Source organism: Anolis sagrei, chromosome X, assembly GCF_037176765.1.
Source record: "Anolis sagrei isolate rAnoSag1 chromosome X, rAnoSag1.mat, whole genome shotgun sequence".
NCBI classification, from domain to species: domain Eukaryota; kingdom Metazoa; phylum Chordata; class Lepidosauria; order Squamata; family Dactyloidae; genus Anolis; species Anolis sagrei.
This window is the reverse complement of record NC_090034.1, coordinates 32,603,259-32,622,840: the sequence shown is the minus strand read 5'-3', so window position 1 is coordinate 32,622,840 and position 19,582 is coordinate 32,603,259. Positions and strand designations below refer to the sequence as shown.

Genomic DNA, 19,582 nt, shown 5'->3' with positions numbered 1-19,582 from the left:
CCCCACTGTCAGCCCTAGTTCCTGCCAACCTAGCAATTCAAAAAGATGAAATGTGAGTAGATCAATAGGTACCGCCTCGGTGGGAAGGTAAAAGACCCCCATGTAGCCATGCTGTCAAACATGACCAAGAGGGTCTACGGACAAGAGACTCCTCAGCATGGAAAATGGGACAAGAGAACCTCCCCATGGACAGAGTTGAGGATTGCCTCCAGATGCTGGAGATGGAATGGGAAACCTTTGACTTTGTTTATGTATTGGATGCCACAGTTCACTGTATAATGACATTGAATGTTTACCTATATATATTTATACTGTAATCCGCTCTGAATCCCCTCGGGGAGATAGAGCAGAATATAAATAAAGCGTATTATTATTATTATTATTATTATTATTACCACCAGAAAGTTCTTCCTAATTTTTAGAATCACACAGTTGGAAGGGACTCCAAGGGCCATCCAATCTAACCCCTTTCTGCCAGGCAAGAACTCACAAATAAAGCACTCCCAACAGATGGCCGTCGAGCCTCTGTTTAGAAACCCCCAGAGAAGGAGACTCCACTGGACTGTGTTTTAACTGTCAGGCGTACTACCGTTTCAGACTTTTCTAGTCATCTGGGATCACGCGAGTGCCACATTTCAGACCATGGAAGCTTTCTTTCTTTCTTCAGACTGAAATAGATTTCACCAGCAGGCAAGCTGCAGGATTCCAGGAACTGACCTCCCCTGTCCAAAAAAAGCTTTCAAAGCTCTGCCAAACCCTAACTTTCTCGGGAGCAAACTGGACTCTGTAGGCGAATCATGTTTTGATTTTCTGGGTGATGTAGCTATAGCTGTAACATTTAGAATGCCTTCCATTCTCAAGCTGGCATTGAGAGCTCCCATTATTGGGTTGCTGTGAGTTTTCCAGGCTGTCTAGCCATGTTCCAGAAGTATTCTCTGTTTATGTTTCACCTACATCTATGGCAGGCATCCTCAGAGGTTGTGAAGTCTGTTGGAAACTAGACAGGTGGGGTTCATATGTGTGAGGAATAATGTCCAGGGTGGGAGACGACTCTATAATGTTGCTGGACCACTCTAACAACCATCATGTCAGGCTACACAGAGAAGCCACTGAAATCCACAAGCGTATGGACAATATCAACAGAAAGGAGGAAATCATGAAAATGAACAAAATCTTGCTACCAGTATTTTAAAAACTCTAAAATCAGGACAGTAAACAAAATACAACACTCAAAAAACAGGGGAATTCCAGACAGGAAACAATCAGGGGCAGTTAACACCTCCCAACTAAAAATTCCCCCAGGCAGGAAGCAGCCAGGCTTTGAAGCTGCAAGGCCATTCAATGCTAATCAAGCTGGCCAATGTCAACATTCCCACTAGCCTCCAACAGACAACAGTTCTTTCTCCCACCCTGGACATTCCATAGATATATAAACCTCACTTGTCTAGTTTCCAGCAGACAGACCTCACAACCTCTGAGGATGCCTGCCATAGATGTGGGTGAAACGTCAGGAGAGAATGCTTCTGGAACATGGCATACAGCCCGGAAAACTCACAGCAACCCAGTGATTTCAGCCATGAAAGCCTTCGACAATAGCTCCCATTATTATTTGTTTCTTACCCAGAAGGAAATGTTGAACCAGGCATAAATTTAAAAATATAGCTATTACACCATGTAGAGCAAGACTAACAATTTTGATAACCCCACAAGGGAATCAATGTCAGCTTGGTGCAAGTGTCTTTGAATAATGTCATTTCTTTAGCCTCCCTCACTAGACATTATTCTTTGTAGGTCAAGAAAGTGAAACATGCAATTTGTTACGTGCCTGAAATTGCTATTTCCTGCCTGGCTTTATCCGGAGATGTGGGATACAAAAAAGACTCCCGCTTCGCCTGGTTGAACGTGGTGCAAATCTTCCATCAATTTAGCTAATGGACTTAGACCCCCTGCTTTTTTATTCAGCAGCCAGGCCCTGCTCTTAAAGCCAAAGTGAATCTGATATATTAAATAAATGCCTTGAGAGCTCAGGAGAAAGGCATTTTCTTGCAAAAGGTTGTTGGGATTGCAGGGAAGGCATGCAATTACATTGAGACAACAGCAAGGATCAAGACTGAAAGGAAACACATCAGGGCTTCCAGTTAGGTCCATTTAACGGGGAGAGAATTGATTTAAAAACTGATCTCCTGCCAAAAAGGTTTGAGGTTGGGCTCCAGAGCAACCTCCTTGTGGTCAGGAACCAGAGGTTTACAAATTTCACAAAGTTGAATGTTCTGAAGACCAACTTTTGGGCCTAAAGGTGCATCTACATTGTCAAACGAATGCAGTTTAACAGTACTTTCACCACTGTGGGTCAATGTGATGGGATCCTAACAGCTGTCGTTTGGTGAGGCATCAGCACTAAAGGGCTTGTTGAACTACAACTCTGACAATTCCATCACATTGACCCACAGCATGGAAAGTGGGGTCAAACTGCATTCAAACTTCCTGGGGACATTAGATCGGCCCCCTCCCTCTTAACATTTAGGGAAAGAGTCAAGACTTGGTTGTTTGAACAAGTGTTTGAAAATGCAAAGTAAATGACATAGGAATTGGAACGACTGGACAATGAGACTGGACAATGTTTTTATTAGGATACGTAATTGATGTATGTTTTTAATACTATTGTTATGGTTTTATACTATGTGTTCATGCTTTAAAATGTTTTAAGGTGTATTGGGCATCGAATCGTTGCCTCTCTAAACCGCCCTGAGTCGCCTGAGGGCTCAGAAGGGCAGTATACAAATACAGTATTCGATAGTGTGGATGGAGTCCTCCAGTATGACTTCGGGCTCAGAAACTGTTTGTGATGAAGTGCCGTTTGCCATGACATCTCAGCCAAGGCAAAGTGTAGTTTGTGCTAAATATGACTAGCTAAAATTGTGAGGAATTATTATTATTATTATTATTATTATTATTATTATTATTAAATGTGTTGTCAAAGGCTTTCATTGCTGGAATCACTAGGTTGCTGTGAGTTTTCCAGGTTGCATGGCTATGTTCCAGAAGCATTCTCTCCTGATGTTTCGCCAACATCTATGGCAGGCATCCTCAGGGGTTGTGAAGTCTATTGGAAACTAGGCAAGTGAGGTTTATATATCTATTGTAAGGTCTGTTTATAAAACAGGGGGATGCCACACCGGATACAATCAAGGCCAGCTAATGCATTCTAACAAAAGATTCCCCCAGACAAGAAGCAGACAGGCTTTGAAGCTGCAAGGCCATTCAGTGCTAATCAAGCTGACCAATGTCAACATTCCCACTTGCCTCCAACAGACAAGAGTTCTTTCTCCCACTCTGAACATTATTCCACAGATCTATCTATACACATAATAAAAGTGAAAATTGTGTATATGTGTATGTGGCAGAGGTGTTCACTTACACAGACAACCTCCCACCTCCACAAAGAGCTATACCCCACAGTGCTGAAGAGCCACCAAAAGCCCTCCCTCCAAAGACATTTCAGGGTACGGGTCATGAATATGTCTCCCAAACCCTGCCAAACTCCTGCCCAAACACGATAATGCCCACCACCCAAGAAATGCTTTTATTTGGGAACAATTTCATCCTAGATGTTCTGTTTTTTCTACAGAATGAACATCCCAGGGTTCCTTTCTCTCTCTCCATTGGTATGGGGTTTGCATAACCCCACCCACTGCCTTTCCCTTAACCCTTTACTACTCTTTCCTATAGCATACAGCAAACTTGGGCACTGCCGGGTCCCCAAGCTAGTATATATATAAACCTCATTTGCCAAGTTTCCAACAGACTTCACAACCTCTGATGATGCCTGCCATAGACGTGGGTGAACCGTCAGGAGAGAATGCTTCTGGAACATGGCATGACAGCCTGGAAAACTCACAGCAATCCAGTGATTCCAGCCATGAAAGCCTTCGACAACACAAAGTACAGTTTGTTCTAAATATGGCTAGCTAAACTTGTGATGAATTATTAGTATTAGTATCATTACTATTACTATTAAATGTACCGTATTTATATACCACTTTTTCCCTCTAAAAGAGACTCAAAGTGATGAGCGGTGATTAAAAAAACAAGACAATATGCAACGTACAGCCGAAAGACTGTAAACATTGGAATAGAATTAAGCCAGGAAGGCTGGGAGTTAACAGCCCAGCAATGCCAGGCGGGCAACGTGATGTCAAACGGCCAGACCAATTCACACCAGACAGATCTATCGATACTTATTTGATCACAACAAGGCCACAGAACTTCCGCCCTCCCAGGCATCGTATCTCGAAGCCGCAGCTGGCAGGGACAAAGAGCTGAGGGAGGCTTATCAGTTCTGGGCTGCCCAAGTGAGCGCCACAAGGAAACTGGGCTGGCAGCTGCTAGGGGCAGATAGCAAGGTGCAAGCAACCTTTGGACTCATACAGCAAGGTGTGGCCCGCATTCTGGCCACCCTCCAAGCACATGATTGAGGGGAGATCAGAACCAATGCCTTTGGTGGCGCACAGCTCACGTTCCTCCACCCCCTCCCCCCGACCGCACAGCAGTGGGCACTCACCTGGGCAATGTCACCCAAGAGAACCCAAACACTGTGTCGTTCAAGTTCCCCCAAACTGGGGAAAATGTCGATATACCAAGCTCCCATTCCTTGACTAGATGGGATAGGAATGGTGGGAGTTATAGTCTAACACACCTGAAGGGTGCCAAGTTACAGATACATAATGATGCGAAGGAAGTTGGGCCTACTGAACACTATACAGTAGAGTCTCTCTTCGCTAATCTTTGCTCATCCAACGTTCTGTATTATCGAATGCAGTCTGCAAGGTGTGGCCCGCATTCTGGCCACCCTCCAAGCACATGATTGAGGGGAGATCAGAACCAATGCCTTTGGTGGCGCACAGCTCACGTTCCTCCACCCCCTCCCCCCGACCGCACAGCAGTGGGCACTCACCTGGGCAATGTCACCCAAGAGAACCCAAGAGAACCCAAACACTGTGTCGTTCAAACACTGTGTCGTTCAAGTTCCCCCAAACTGGGGAAAATGTCGATATACCAAGCTCCCATTCCTTGACTAGATGGGATAGGAATGGTGGGAGTTATAGTCTAACACACCTGAAGGGTGCCAAGTTACAGATACATAATGATGCGAAGGAAGTTGGGCCTACTGAACACTATACAGTAGAGTCTCTCTTCGCTAACCTTTGCTCATCCAACGTTCTGTATTATCGAATGCAGTCTGCCTCCCACTCAGATCCACAGCTGTTTCAATACATTGTGATATTTTGGTGCTAAATTTGTAAATATAGTAATTAGTACATAATGTTACCTTGTACTGAACTGCTTTTTCTGTCAATTTGTTGTAAAACATGATGTTTTGGTGTTTAATTTGTAAAATTGTAACGTAATTTGACATTTAATACTCTTTTCCTTAATCCCTCTTTATTATCCAACATTTTCACTGATCCAACATTCTGCCAGCCTGTTTGTGTTGGATAAGCAAGAGTCTACTGTATCTGTATTTACTTGAGTCTAATGTGCCATCAAATCTAATGCGCACCTCCATTTTCAAAACCCTGAAACCAAAAAAAGGATTTGCTGCCCACCGAAGTAATTCAGTCTAAAAAGGTCAGTTTTACAGTTGTTACCTGCTTTGAATTCCTTCTTGAAAAACAAAAGTGTTGGAACACCAAAGCTTCCAGAGAAGGAAAGGAAAACTTTGGGGTGCATCTCTGCTATAGAACGAATCCACTTTCACTGCCCCTGGCTCAATGCTATGTGATCCTGGGAGATGTCGTTCTACAAGGTCTCGTGCCTTCTCTGCCACAGGATGCTGTTGACTCACCACACTACAAATCCCAGGATCACATAATATTGGGCCCTGGGAATTAAACTACAGATGAGGTCCTCCAAATATCAGCTCCAAACGCTGCTCCTGAAGCAGTCTCCCCTTTTTCGTTGGCTCGGCACTAAGATGACTGTATGACGTGAATCTAATGCGCACCCTCATTTGGGCGAGGGAATTTAGCCAAAGAAGGTGAGAATTAGATTGATGTAAATATGGTATATTGAACCTTTCTGCACAGTATGAACCCTGTATCTGTGAGTCTTACCCACATCTGCTAAAATATGTTCTCTCTGGGCATTTCCTAGGTCCTCCAGCACCATGGCTTCCATCAGAGGCCATTCATTTTGGCAGGATTTGCTATTAACTATGGTACATTGAGGAATGTATCCCACACAGATAGGGAGGTTATACTGTGTTTGCAATTGTGCTGAAGAATGCGTAGAGAGAACTGTTGTTTTTTTTTCCCTTTCGGATGTAAGTAAATAGGACTCAAGAGGCCATTGACTATTAACACTGTCATACAACACAATTCAGAGTTGCATAATTAGCAGTCAGGGTGGTATTCTTGATGCAGGCCCCTTCCACACAGCCATATAACTCAGAATATCAAGGCAGAATAACCCACAATATCTGCTTTGAACAGGTATATTTGAGGGCCCGTCCAGACAGTACCTTTATCCCTGGAGCTCCCGCTGCAAAATGGAAGGTTCCCGGAGTTTGTGGCACACAAAGGTTTTTACCACGTAATCAACTTTCCACATGTTGTTATGATAAAAACATGAGGAACAGACATGTATAATCCAGGAACATCACCCCATTATTCCCAGACACAAGTACACCACAAAACCTGTCTGGACAGATGGCCATACAGCCTCTGAATGATGATAATAATAATAATAATGACAAAGTTCTGTTCCTGGCAAGCAAGCAAGCAAAGTTTATTGAATAGTCTATTGACCGCATCAACATTAAAAACAAAAACAGAAACATGCACAAACAGACAACAATCACCATCCCAAGACCCCACAACAGCGAACCAACACACATTCAAACCTGATTAGGTTAAAAGATAACTAAAAATATCATCATTAAAATGTCAAGATAAAATTTCATACCACAAAAATTAAAAACGAAGGTTAAAATGAAGGTTAAAATAGACCAGCTATAACACAATCCCAAGCCACTTCAGATATCTGCGTCACCCCTACAGTTTACCCCCAATCACCTCCAGATACGCAGTTCTCAGCTGCGTTGCTTTATAAAGGAAAAGGGCTGTTTGGTGTGTTATCTTGGCATTCTGGCCAGCCATTAAGAATGTAGTTTTGATATGGGGATCCCAGTGAGTCTTCTGTATGATGAATGGTCCGAGGTATTGATTTCTCTCTTTGTTGTACAAAATACAATTAAACAGTACATGTGTAATATCCTCTACCTCTGTCGCCCCACAGATACAGAAACGTTCATTATATGGAACTTGGTTAAACCTTCCATGTCTGTTCGAATCGGGTTCTAGTGAATACCCTCCTTAGATGTTTAGGCATTTCTGTCTTTAGGTATTCGGCTGTTTGAAAAGTATGTTTGAAGCCACTTAACCATTTCAGTGAGCCGGCTTTACTAAGGGTGGCAATGTCTTTCTGAGCCTCTATAAAGTTCTGTTCCTGGCTTGAAAGTGTCAGTTCCTGAATAGTGTAGTCCTGACTTTGAAAGTAGTGGTCATACTCCACAAACTGTGTTTATATGCCACAAACTTCATTAAAGGTATGGATGGCAAAGTTTCTCTTTCCAGAACAAAGTTGTCGCCCTGTAGTCAATGTTGTACATCTTTCCACAATAACAGCAATCAGGAACAGACATGGATAACCCAGGAACAGCACCCCGTAGTTCCCAGACACAAGTACACAGTCTTTGTCCTGTGGGGTCCCGCAGGGTTCAATACTATCCCCCATGTTGCTTAACATCTACATGAAGCCACTGGAAGAGATCATCCAGAGTTTTGGAGTTTGATGTCATCTGTATGCCGATGACATTCAACTCTATCACTCCTTTCCACCTGATGCTTAAGGGGGCTGTTCGGGTCCTGAACCAGTGCTTGGCAGCTGTGATGGTCCGAATGAAGGTGAACAAACTGAAACTGAATCCAGACAAGACAGAGGTCCTCCTGGGCAGTCGCAACGCTAAACAGGGAATAGTGTTACAGCCTGAGTTGAGTGGGGGTTACACTCCCCCTGAAAATGCAGATTCACAGTTTTCCTGGATTCATCGCGGAGCCTGGAACCCCAGGTATCAATGGTGGCCAGGGGAGCTTTTGGACAATTAAAACTAGTGCACCAGCTAAGCCCGTACCTTGGGAAGTCAGACTTGACCACGGTAGTCCACGCTCTGGTTACATCCCGAATAGACTATTGCAACGTGCTCTACATGAGGTTGTCTTTAAAGACTGTTCAGAAACTTCAAAAAGTCCAACGGACGGCAGCAAGGTTGATCACAGAGTGGCATACAACCCCCTTGTTACGTCAGCTCCACTGGCTGCCAGTTTGCTACCGAGCTGGCTTTAGCCTATAAAGCTCTAAATGGTTCTGCCCTAGCTTACCTGTCCGAACGTATCTCCTCTTATGAACCTCTAGGAGATTAAGATCATCGGGGTAGGTCCTGCTCTCAGTCCCGCCACCTTTGCAGGTGCGTCTGGCAAGAACGAGAGACAGGGACTTCTCAGTGGTGGCCCCTCGGCTGTAAAACTCCCTCCCTAGTGATATTAGAACAACCCCTCCTGGCCTTCAGAAGGAAAATAAAAACTTGGCTGCAGGGTCAAACCTTTGAAGATTAATTACAATGCAATAATAACTATGAAATATGTGCAATGTTGCTTGGAATGGCTCTGGATTACAATTGTGGATGGCATGGTTTTAATAGTGATTATAATGTTTATATGTTTTAATGTGCATTTTAACTCTAATTTTAAATTTTAACTTAAGTGTATTTAATTGTCTGTTTAAAGACATCAAATATTTGCCATATGTAAAGCCGCCTTGAGTCCCCTTCGGGGTAGCGAAAGGCGGGATATAAATAGAGTAAATAAATAAATAAATAAATTAACTTGTCTGCACAGATGGCCACACAGCCTCTATATCCCAGGAACTGTAATTATATAATGATTTGCATAGTCACATATTCACATCTTAAGGTTTGTTTGTTTGTTTTTTAAAAAGCTGACATTTCCGGCGGACGTTCCGCAGCAGCCATCTTTGGGGCTGCAAAATCCCAGGACAAAGCAGCAAGTGTGGGTAATGGAGGCAGAAATCCCAGGACCAAAAGGTCTTTATGTGGACCTCTTCTCAGGTCCTGGGTTTTTTTGCCCCTGACTAAAACACACGATTTGGTGCTGTCTGGAAGTGCCCTGGGTCCACACTGCCATATTTCCTAGTTCAAAACAGGCAATGTGGGATTTTATTCAGTTGTGTGAAAGGGGCCTCAGACTATTCTTTTACAAGCCCTTTTCAGACAAAAGTTGCAATCTGGACTTTAATCCCCCCAGCTTTAAATCAGAAATATCTGGTAGACATTTTAAAAACGTTATTGATATTTTACCAACTGTGTCGTAAGGCAGGTGCACCCTGTAAAAAAGGAAGGGAGCAAACAGTCAGGTGAAAACCAAGGAAACACCTGGAAGCAGACGAACCTACGAGCCAGGCTCAGCAAATCGATGGCAAAGGCTTTGCTCCTGGCACACTTCAACGGCCGGCACCACTTTCAAAGTGGGCAAAAAAGCTTTTCCTTTTTCTTTTCGGCAAGCCCTTCCCAACCGCACGTGAAAGCCGAGGTTCACAAAGGCCTTTTAGCAGTGAGACATGCAGAAAGCAGGAGCAGATGGGCCCGAAGGCCGGTTTTTCCATTTACTTTTTGGATCTGTGTTTTAGGAGCGCTGCCAAATGGCGTATATAAATAGTTGTCCCATTAACTGCGATTGGTGCCCATCGGGTTGCACCCGGAGCCGTTGCCGTGACCCTGCTGTCCTCCATAGGGCCGGCCTCAAAAACCACACAGGCAGAAGAACAGGAAGCAGATGAGCAGGGGGTCATCTCAGCAACGGATGCGGGAAAGAGTTGGAAAGGAAGCGGTTAAGGGGAAATATGGCCAGCAGCGAGAACAGATGGACGCAGACATCCCTTTGAAGTGTGCTTTTATATTTTTTAAATGAATTTTTAGCATTTAAATCATAGGCAGTGAAAGCAACAAAGGCATAATCCAAAAAGCCCTGGAAAATTTTAGGCAGCTTCTATATTCCCCATTGTTTCTAGAACTGTTATACTGTTCACTCACAAACACAAAGCTTTTTGCACTCTCATAAAGTGCTTTTTTCAAATCTGGTTTGGAGTGATTAATTGATTTATTCTACAATATTGGTACGGTTCTTGCATTAAAGCCCCTCTGACAAAGCATAGTTGAGGCAACTCTGGGGTTCCAGAGCTCTTTAGTTAAAAGCTTCCTGTTTGCAGGAAGGCTCTTGCCATTTTATGTGGCTTTTCAAACCTGATTTGGGGTGATTCACTGGTTTATTCTATATTGGTATGGTTCTTGCATTAAAGCCTATCTGATGATGCAAAGTTGAGGCGAATTGTGGGGTTCCAGGGCTCTTTAGTTAAAAGCTCCCTGTTTGCAGGAAGAGTCTTGCCATTTTATGCTGCCTTCCTGTGAGGCAAGATAGGGGTCACTGAGGAATATTGTTTATTGAGTCCTAGGGAGGCGGTGTTTATTACGGATGTATTATCTTTAAACAATAAAAGGGGAGAGCAGTAATTAACACCTTTCTCTCCTCCTCCCAGAGCTGAAACTGACAATAGAGCAATCAAAAGAAGCTCTTTCAAGGGAAACTAATCCCACTAATCCTTATATATCACTAATCCCACCTCCATTGAACAGCGGACAATGAAATGGCCTGAATTGGCAGCAGGACATTGGGGGGGGGGGGGGGAGAAATGTCAAGTTTTCCTGAAGTTTCTTTGATTTTTGTTTTACGACAAGGCAAGGATACCAACTTATTATGTAGACCCTGCCTTTGAGGATGCAACCCTCTCATAATTTATGTACAGCACCAAATGCAACCTGCCGCACAAGGACAACTTTTCAGAATGGGATCACAAATTAAATGACTCAAAACAGAGCACTTTGAACTCTTGCCTCTCTGTTTCCATGCTGCGTTCTATTTTCCGATCTGGATTTGACACCGATGAAGTCCAAGGAAAACAACGCATCCCTATAGCGTTCACCTGGCAGCTTTGTCCAACTTGTGTCTATTTTCCATGAGCTTAATACGGCAGCAATAAGAACTCTTCCCATTCGAGTCCTCAGCCTCTCCTCTTAAAGGAGGACCATTGCTTCACCAGTGCCGCAGGGTCAATACTGAAATCCGGCTGCAAAAACAGAGACTCTTAATAGCGAGATCGCATTCCCATTAGACACGAGAAGGCAATGCTGTCTGGACAATTCATGTGAGGTTTCAGGACCTACAGAGCATGGGGCAGAATCTGAAAATAGCGCCGAACCCAGACAGTTCCATGAAGAAACCTGAGGACCTCATAACATGGCTCTACCCTCTTGACAGCCACCGTGGTGTTATTATTGCATACGTGCATTCATCAGTCCATTTGTGTTCTTATTCAGCCTGTACATTCCTGAAAATAGGAGAACCCCAAACATTTGGTTGCCTGAGGCCAAGAACAAGATGGTACTCCTTCTCATCCAAAAGCCAGCTTCGTGGATGTGAAGCAACAGCATCTCCTTGCTTAGCCCCTGGCTCTTTCACCTTGCAACTTGTTACCATTTCCCAAGTGCCTGAAGCAAATGCCTCACTCTGCCTAACAGAAAAGCCAGCTCCATATCACACAAAAAGCACATCAAGTCTGTGTTACAGCTAGTTTGGTATCATTTGCAGCTGCAGAAGAGATATTGGCTTCTGCACCTTTAGTTATCACGCCCCACCTTCAGCACCACTTCTAAAGATACAAGAGCCCCATGGCAGATTCCAACTAAGGGCATTGGAGACTATGTAACCCTTGGAGTTTGGTGGGCCATACCCCATTTCCCTATTCCCACAGGGAGACTTCTAATGTGCGACAACTATACAAGGAGATTTTGAATTTGAAAGGCAGTATTTATCTCATCAGACCTACTGACTTTGCAAAGCAGCCCTCTGAGAACTCCCTGCACTGGGTGAGAAGACAATCCCGCAACAATTCAGCGCAAAGCTTGGCCGCAAGGAAAGGCAAGGGGAATGGAAGGAGCAGCAGCAACCCACATGCCAACAACCAGCTTGAAAATATCACAGGAGCCACATGGATTTCTAGCAACAGTTAAAACTACAGTCAGCCCATGGGAATGCTGAGAATCTGCAGAGATAGCGCTTAACAGCTTGGGAGGAAGAGGGGGGAAGAAAAGAAAGCGAACAAGGACAAAAAAGGGAGAGAATCGACCAGGGAGAGAAAGCAGCAGAAGTTCTATGGAAGGAATTGTTCGTTTTTCCACAGGGACAACCGGAGTCTTTGTTTCCTCCCTTCAGTTTATCTGTCACAATCCTCATCCTCCGCACACGCAATGTCAATGCATTCATCAGACTTCAACCTTGTTCTGGAGGATTCAAAACCAGCCATTTTGTTCAAGGCACACATACAACACGCCCACGCACAGGCCAGGCAAGAAAATCCTTGAAAAGGCAGCTTGCGGGGTCTCTCGAATGAGAACGGCACTAAAGCGCATTATTTTACCAGTCCCACCTGTATGCCAACAGTGTGCTCCTTTCGACGGGGAGGGAACCCAAAAAGCAGACCAAAAAGCACATGGAGGCGTGGTAGATAAATGTGGATGACACAGATCACTTCAATGATAAACCATGGAAAGAGAAGGACTTTATCTCACTTTTGGTATATTACAAGATATTGATCTCAATATCATGAGACAAGGCATCAAGCGGATTAACAGCAGGTAGGTTGCAGACCGTAAGTTAAACACTTCCCTCTCCAATTTGTATTTAGCCTACAGAACTCCTTGCCACAAAAGATGGAGGAGTCTAGCCACTCAGAGATTCAAGTGGATGGTACAACATTGAACCTTCATGGACGACAATATAAACAGATACACACACACACACATATATATCCATAATAAAAGAGAAAATGTGGATGCGGCTGGGGTGCCCACTTTCACAGACAGACTCCCACTTCCACAAACAGCTATGATTCCCACCTATGAGGAGCCACCAAAGGCCTTCCTTCCAATGACATTGCAGTTATAGTGAGCGCCCTGAACATGTACAACCCCTGCCAGTGTCCTCCACAAACACAAGACTGCCCACTACGCAAGTGAGGCTTTCATACAGGGACAATTTTGTCCTAGACTTTCTGTGTTTCCTCCACCACAAACATCCCAGTATTTCTTTCTTCTCTCAATTGGTGTGGAATTTGGGGGGCTGACTCAACATGATGGAAGTTGTAGTTCACCTTCCATCAAGATAGAGCACTGTGACTCCCACCAACAATGAACCTGGACCACATTTGGCACACAGAACCCCCATGACCTAAGAAAAATACTGGAGGGCTTTGGAAGGAATTGACCTTGATTTATAGGCATTGTAGTTCACCTACATCCAGAGAGCACTGTGAACCTAAAGAAAGATGGATCTGGACCAAATTTAGCACACATACTCAATATGCCCAAATTTGAATACTAGTAGGGTTGGGGAAAATTGGACTTGACATTTGGTACTAGGATTTGTAGTTCACCTGCAATCAAAGAGCACTCTGAACCCCACAAATGATGGACCTGGGCCTAACCCGGCACACAGAACCTGCATGACCAAATAAACATACTGGAGGGCTTTGGGGGGAATTTACCCTGATTTGGGGGAGTGGTAGTTCGCTTACATCCAGACCACACGGACCCCACTAATGAGGCATCTAGAGAGCATACTTGCCCAACATGACAAACTTTAAACCACTGATGGAGTTTCAGTGGGTTAACCTGGCATGTGAGTTGTAGTTTACCCACAACCTTATGCATTTTGTAAAAAAAATTAAAATGGCTTATTCAAATAACCCAGGCACCAAGCCAGTATATATAGAGAGAGAGATCTAGAGATCTTCTAGAGAGATCAACACTAGGTCAATCTGGTCTGACCCAGCAAAACAGAGCACATAATACCCCAATGCACATGAATGCAAAACAGCCCACTTTCAATTATTGCCATTAAACAGGGAGAAATGTTAATGAATATATTGCCATCATAACAATGCTAACCTGGGGTCTTGCAGTACCATTACTATTCTCCATGAGATGAGACGTCTAAAAGACATGCTGTGAGCACCAAGCTTTTCTCAGAATGCCATCTCTTATGTGGGTTAGCACAAAGCTATCCAGCAAGCAGGCTTCCGCTGTAGTGCTTATGATTTCTCAATGCACAGCAGCTCTCATGGTACAGTCCTCTTGTGTGACAGTACTCTCTCCAATGCAGGAGTTCCTGACTGGATGCAAGCTTGTGCCCAAATCTTCCTGCAAAGGGAAAACCAGCATGCCAGGGAGAATGCTAATCCATTTGAGGCTGGTAGGTGTGTGCTCCTGAACACTTTAATGCCAATGCTGCTAAAAGTGATGGGTTTGTTTTGGTTTCCGTGACATAGCTGCTGGGTTTTAGGATTCTCTAAAGATTCATATTGGAGAAGTTAGAACTGAGATGGAAGAAAGAAACGGTCTTGTCCTTTTGAGCGTTTGTGAAGTCTAAGTAGTGGCTTCAATTCCAAGACAGATGTGAGCTAGATGGATAGCTTGGCACTTTCGGAAACAATATAAAAATTGTGCTCTATATTGGCCCTGTATATATATATATATATATACACATTAAAAGGTCTGCTTTGCATTCCATACCATGTTGACAACCATCCCAAACCAAAAACGCATTCGCACCAGAGTAACACTTTTTAACTCGAACACAAGAACACTGCCCATTCCCCTTTTGTTGCCAAATGCCCTCAGCAAGGGAAGCTATTTGCAGCATGGCAACCATCCTTCGCCATCATGAATGCCTCTTCCTCGGGTTGATGTTCAAGGACAAGTTAAGAAGTTGGCAACCAAAAATCCCCAATATAAAGTTGACTTTGTACTTGCTCACCTAACAAAGGCTGAAACCAACATGGGTTTTTTCCCCTCCTCCTTCTACATCCAGCAAAAATACAGCCTGGCAATTCCACAAATAATAAGTCATACACTCAATATCGTTGGTTCCATCCCTCCCAAACAACCCAGAAGGTAACAATTGTTGACAAAGAGAAAGGATCTTGCTGGGTCTTTTCACCTGACATCTTCCCAAAAATCTTGAATTCCAAAACAAAACAAAACAAAAAACCAAGTATCTTAGTCTTTTCAGCTCTATACAAACTGACTTCTAACCTCACCTACTTGCCTCAAAACAGCAGAATAAAAACCTCAGGATTGCTCTTCATTGACACAAGGATCGTCTAGTATTTCATATACAGATGTCGATCCTAAAAACGATACTTTAGTTAGCCATGCAGCCCAGAGTTGGCCAATGCATCAAAATATGCTTTGAAGGGAAGGGAGGAGACGAAAGCTTGCCTGGGGAATCCTTAAAATGACATGTTATACAATCTGAAGACAAACCAGAGTCCAACTAAAAAGGAAACTGTCAAGCATCCCCAATCTGGAAATCCAGAATGATTCAAAACTGTCCACTTGGGGGGCTGAAAGAGCAACACTTCCCAATGTACACAACCTTATTATAAAATTTAAAAAAAGATTGTGCATGAAATAGCCCTCAGGTTATGTGTGTAATAAAGGCATCAATGACATCAAAATGAATTCCGTGTTTCGACCAGAGCCCCATCTCTAGGAGATCTCAGAAAGTAGGTACAAGTATTCCAAAATACTTCAGCTTCCAGGCATTTCAGAGAAGACAGGCTCCAGCAGCACACATTTACGGCAGTTTGAGAAATCCCGTGTCGTTTTTGGGGGACAATCTTTTTCTTTCTCAATCATGAGGGTCCGAGGCTCAAAAAAGAAAATGAGGAGGGGAGATCTAAAGCAGGATTGTGATGGAGTTCAGAGCACCTTTTATCTGGGGATGATACCAAGCCCTCTCCAAAAAAAAGTGTGTGTGTGCGTGCACGCACACACACGGGTGGGTCAAAAAGTAATGCCTCCATAACTTTTCTTTCTTTCCCAGCTCTTGGATTATCTAGACTATCTATGCATGAAATGATAGAGGTAACCTTATTCTGCTGATAGAGTCTTTTCTTTTTCCAACTGACTGATTAGAACCATGAATCTGAAACTAAAAGAAAGTGTCGTCACTGAATTTCTGGCCAAAGAAGGTTGTGTACAAATCCATCATTGCTTGTTTATGTTTCTGATTTGGCCCCTTCTGACTTTAACCTGTTTGGACATCCGAAAGACAGCCTAACATAGTTTCTGATTTAATGACTTAAATGGTGTTCAAACAGCTTGAAAATCATGGATTACAAAGCAAAACCCTGAATTTTTCCAAAATGGTTTTGATGCCTGGGTTAAACGATGACACAAATGTGTCCAAATTGATGGTGACTATGTTGAACAGTAGTTTTGCGTAGTGGATAGTTCAAGCTATGATTTGGAGCAACTTCTACTGTTATAGGTTCATTCATAACATTTTTAGGCTTCTGGAACATGGCCACACAGCCCGGAAAACTAACAAAAATCCATTTTTGACCCACCCACGTATATTAGAATCATAGAACTGGAAGGGACCCCAAAGGCTATCAAGTCGCACCCTCTGTTGTACAGGAACACAGAACCAGAGCCCTCCTGACAGATGGTCATCCAGCCTCTGTTTAAAGACCTCCAGAGAAGGACTCTCAGGAAGAATATTCCACTGCCGAACAGCTCACACACATTCTGTGTATATAATAACAATAATAATAATTATATTTTGTCACTGCCTCTCCTCACGGCTTGAGGTGGGTCACAACATTGCTAAAACACATAATCAAAAGCCATAAGCATTTTAAAATACTCTGAAGACTACACATCAGGCCCGTAGCCAGGATTTCGATTCGGGGGGGGGGGGGGCTGAGTTTTTTTAAGGGGGGGTTTCGGGGGGCCTGAGTTTCGGGGGGGGGCTGAGTCTGAGTGAAAGAGAGTCTACCCTAGCAAACCTTTTGTATCATTACCAATACCCCCATGCATATGGGATATATTGAGTATGGTGATCAGATCATGATATGAATAAACATAACAGTTTAAATAATGCACCAGTAAGGCCTTTTTGCGAACCACCATGAGAATTTCGGGGGGGCAGCTGAAGCCCCTCAAGCCTCCCCCCCCCCCCCCCGGCTACATGCCTGCTACACATAGTAGTATTAAGACATATTTCCACAAAGTACACAAACAAAAAGTAGACATAAAGTGCTAAATATATGTGCATACATTCCTATGGTTGCCTAGACCAGTGCCTCAACCTGGAGGCCGGGACCCATGAGAGGGTCATGAGAGGGTGTCAGAGGGGTCGCCAAAGACCATCAGAAAACACAGTATTTTTTCTGTGTGGGAAGTTTGCCCCAATTATATTGTTGGTAGGGTTCAGAATGATCTTTGATTGTAGGTGAACTATAAATCCCAGCAACTACAACTTCCAAATGTCAAGAACTATTTTCCCCAAACTCCGCCAGTGTCCACATTTGGGCATATTGAGTATTCATGCCAAGTTTGGTCCAGATCCATTATTGTTTGAGTCCACAGAGCTCTCTGTATGTAGGTGAACTACAATTCCCAAACTCAAGGTCAATGACCACCAAACCCTTCCAGTATTTTCTGTTGGTCATGGGAGTTCTGTGTGTGCCAAGTATGGCTCAATTCCATCGTTGGTGGATTTCCAAATGCTCTTTGATTGTAGGTGAACTATAAATCCCAGCAACTACAACTCCCAAACGACAAAATCAATCCCCCTCCCCCAACCTCACCAGTATTCAAATTTGGGTGTATCGGGCATTTCTGCCAAATTTGGTCCAGTGAATGAAAATAAATCCTGCATGTCAGATATTTACATTACGATTCATAACAGTAACAACATTACAGTTATGAAATAGCAATGAAATGAATGTTATAGTTGGGGGTCACCATAACATGAGGAACTGTATTAAAGGGTCATGGCATTAGGAAGATTGAGAAACACTGAATTAGACAGATTTGCACATATGCACGCGCACAGACACATATATTCCCATTTCAAGGGGAATACTCATATAGTGAAAGCGAGATCCATATAACATTATTATTATTATTATTATTATTATTATTATAGAGTGAGATCCATATATATTAACATAGATAGGTATGTTCACATATATTTATAGAGAGAGATTGTCACGTCTATATGTATGTATATATTCCCTTTTCAAAGGGCTCCCCTCAACTATGGGGATGTATATATACACTCAGAGAGAGATAATTCTAGATTCACATAGATAGGTACAATAATCTAGATCCAGTTCAAAAGAAACACTGATCTAGTTTCATAGACAGATAGGTATTTGCCAAATATGGGAATACATTTATACACACACAATAAAGATTCATACATTCCTATAGAATATTTCAGGGAGGAAAAGACAAATGTTCTGTTCCAGCTTCCAAGTCAAGGGGCATACATTGAAAGTGCTCTCTTTATATATATATATAAGACTATATAGAGATATGTTCATATAGATATTCCTAGAGATAGATTCTCATACATATATGTATATATTCTTAGTCCAAATATTCCTATATATTCATATAGAAAGATATGCTCTCTTTCAAGGCACTCCCCTTTCCCAAAAATAGTAATAGACAGATATTCATACACAGATTCACACACATGTGCATATATTTTGGAGGGAGCCCCTTGATATGACCCTGTATAGATCTCTTTCTTCCCTGCCCAGTTACTTTTGGCTCAAAGTAACGGTAACGAGGAGGGCCCCTCTCCCGTTACTTGCCCTTCCAAAGCCCTGGGCGGCCCCAAAAAAGGCGGGAAGACGAGGAGGGCCTCTCTCCCTTCCCTTGGGGGTCCCCCTTCTGCTCACCCGCTTCGCCGGAGTCCTCTCCTTGGTCCTCTCCTTCCCTGGGGCTTCCCTTCGGCCGGCTCCTTTCAAGCTCTTCTCCGAGCCGCGCAACCCGCCCTCCGCGGCCCAGATGCGCCCAGCTGTTCTCCTATTGGTTGAAACGTGGACCGCTGTTTTTTTTTCCCTCCCTTGAAGAAAAAAAAAAGCGAGAGGCGCCTCGGCTCCGGATTGGCTGAGCCGCGCCGCCCAGAGAGCCTCTCACTGGTCCAGATGTGGAGGTGGCTGTTGTAGTCAGGCGCCCTCCTCCCTCCGTCCCTCCCTCCCTGCCTTTCCCTTCTTTTTCTGCTTTTCCAGCGGAGGGAGGGAAGGAGGAGGCGGGAGCAGCCTCCCCATCACCATGCCAGCCAAGGGCTCCTGGAACCAACCAATGGGAGGCAAGGGGAGGGGCTTAGCATCCCAACTCAGCATCCTTCACACCCTAAATATCTTACAGTGGTTCCTAAATGTTAGTGTTTGATCTAAGGCAGTGATACCCAACGGTTTGGCCCTCCAGGTGTGTTGACTTCAGCTCCCAGAAATCCCAGCCATTTTACCCGCTGTTAGGAATTATGGGAGCTGAAGTCCAAAATAACCTGGAGAACTAAATGTTGGGATC

At 43.7% G+C, this 19,582-nt stretch overlaps 1 protein-coding gene across 5 annotated transcripts in view; it reads right to left on the bottom strand.

Moving 5' to 3' along the window:
* CAMKK2 (calcium/calmodulin dependent protein kinase kinase 2) overlaps window positions 1-19,197 on the bottom strand; it is a 63,098-nt gene extending 43,901 nt beyond the window's left edge. For 3 of the 5 annotated variants that reach the window (XM_067473127.1, XM_067473129.1, XM_067473128.1), the window contains exon 1: window positions 18,949-19,197. The gene's annotated coding sequence lies outside the window, so the exon portion shown is untranslated. The remainder of the gene's footprint in view (window positions 1-18,948) is intronic. The other 2 variants (XM_060785956.2, XM_067473130.1) reach the window with 2 other exon arrangements.
* Between the last annotated feature and the right edge of the window lie 385 nt (window positions 19,198-19,582).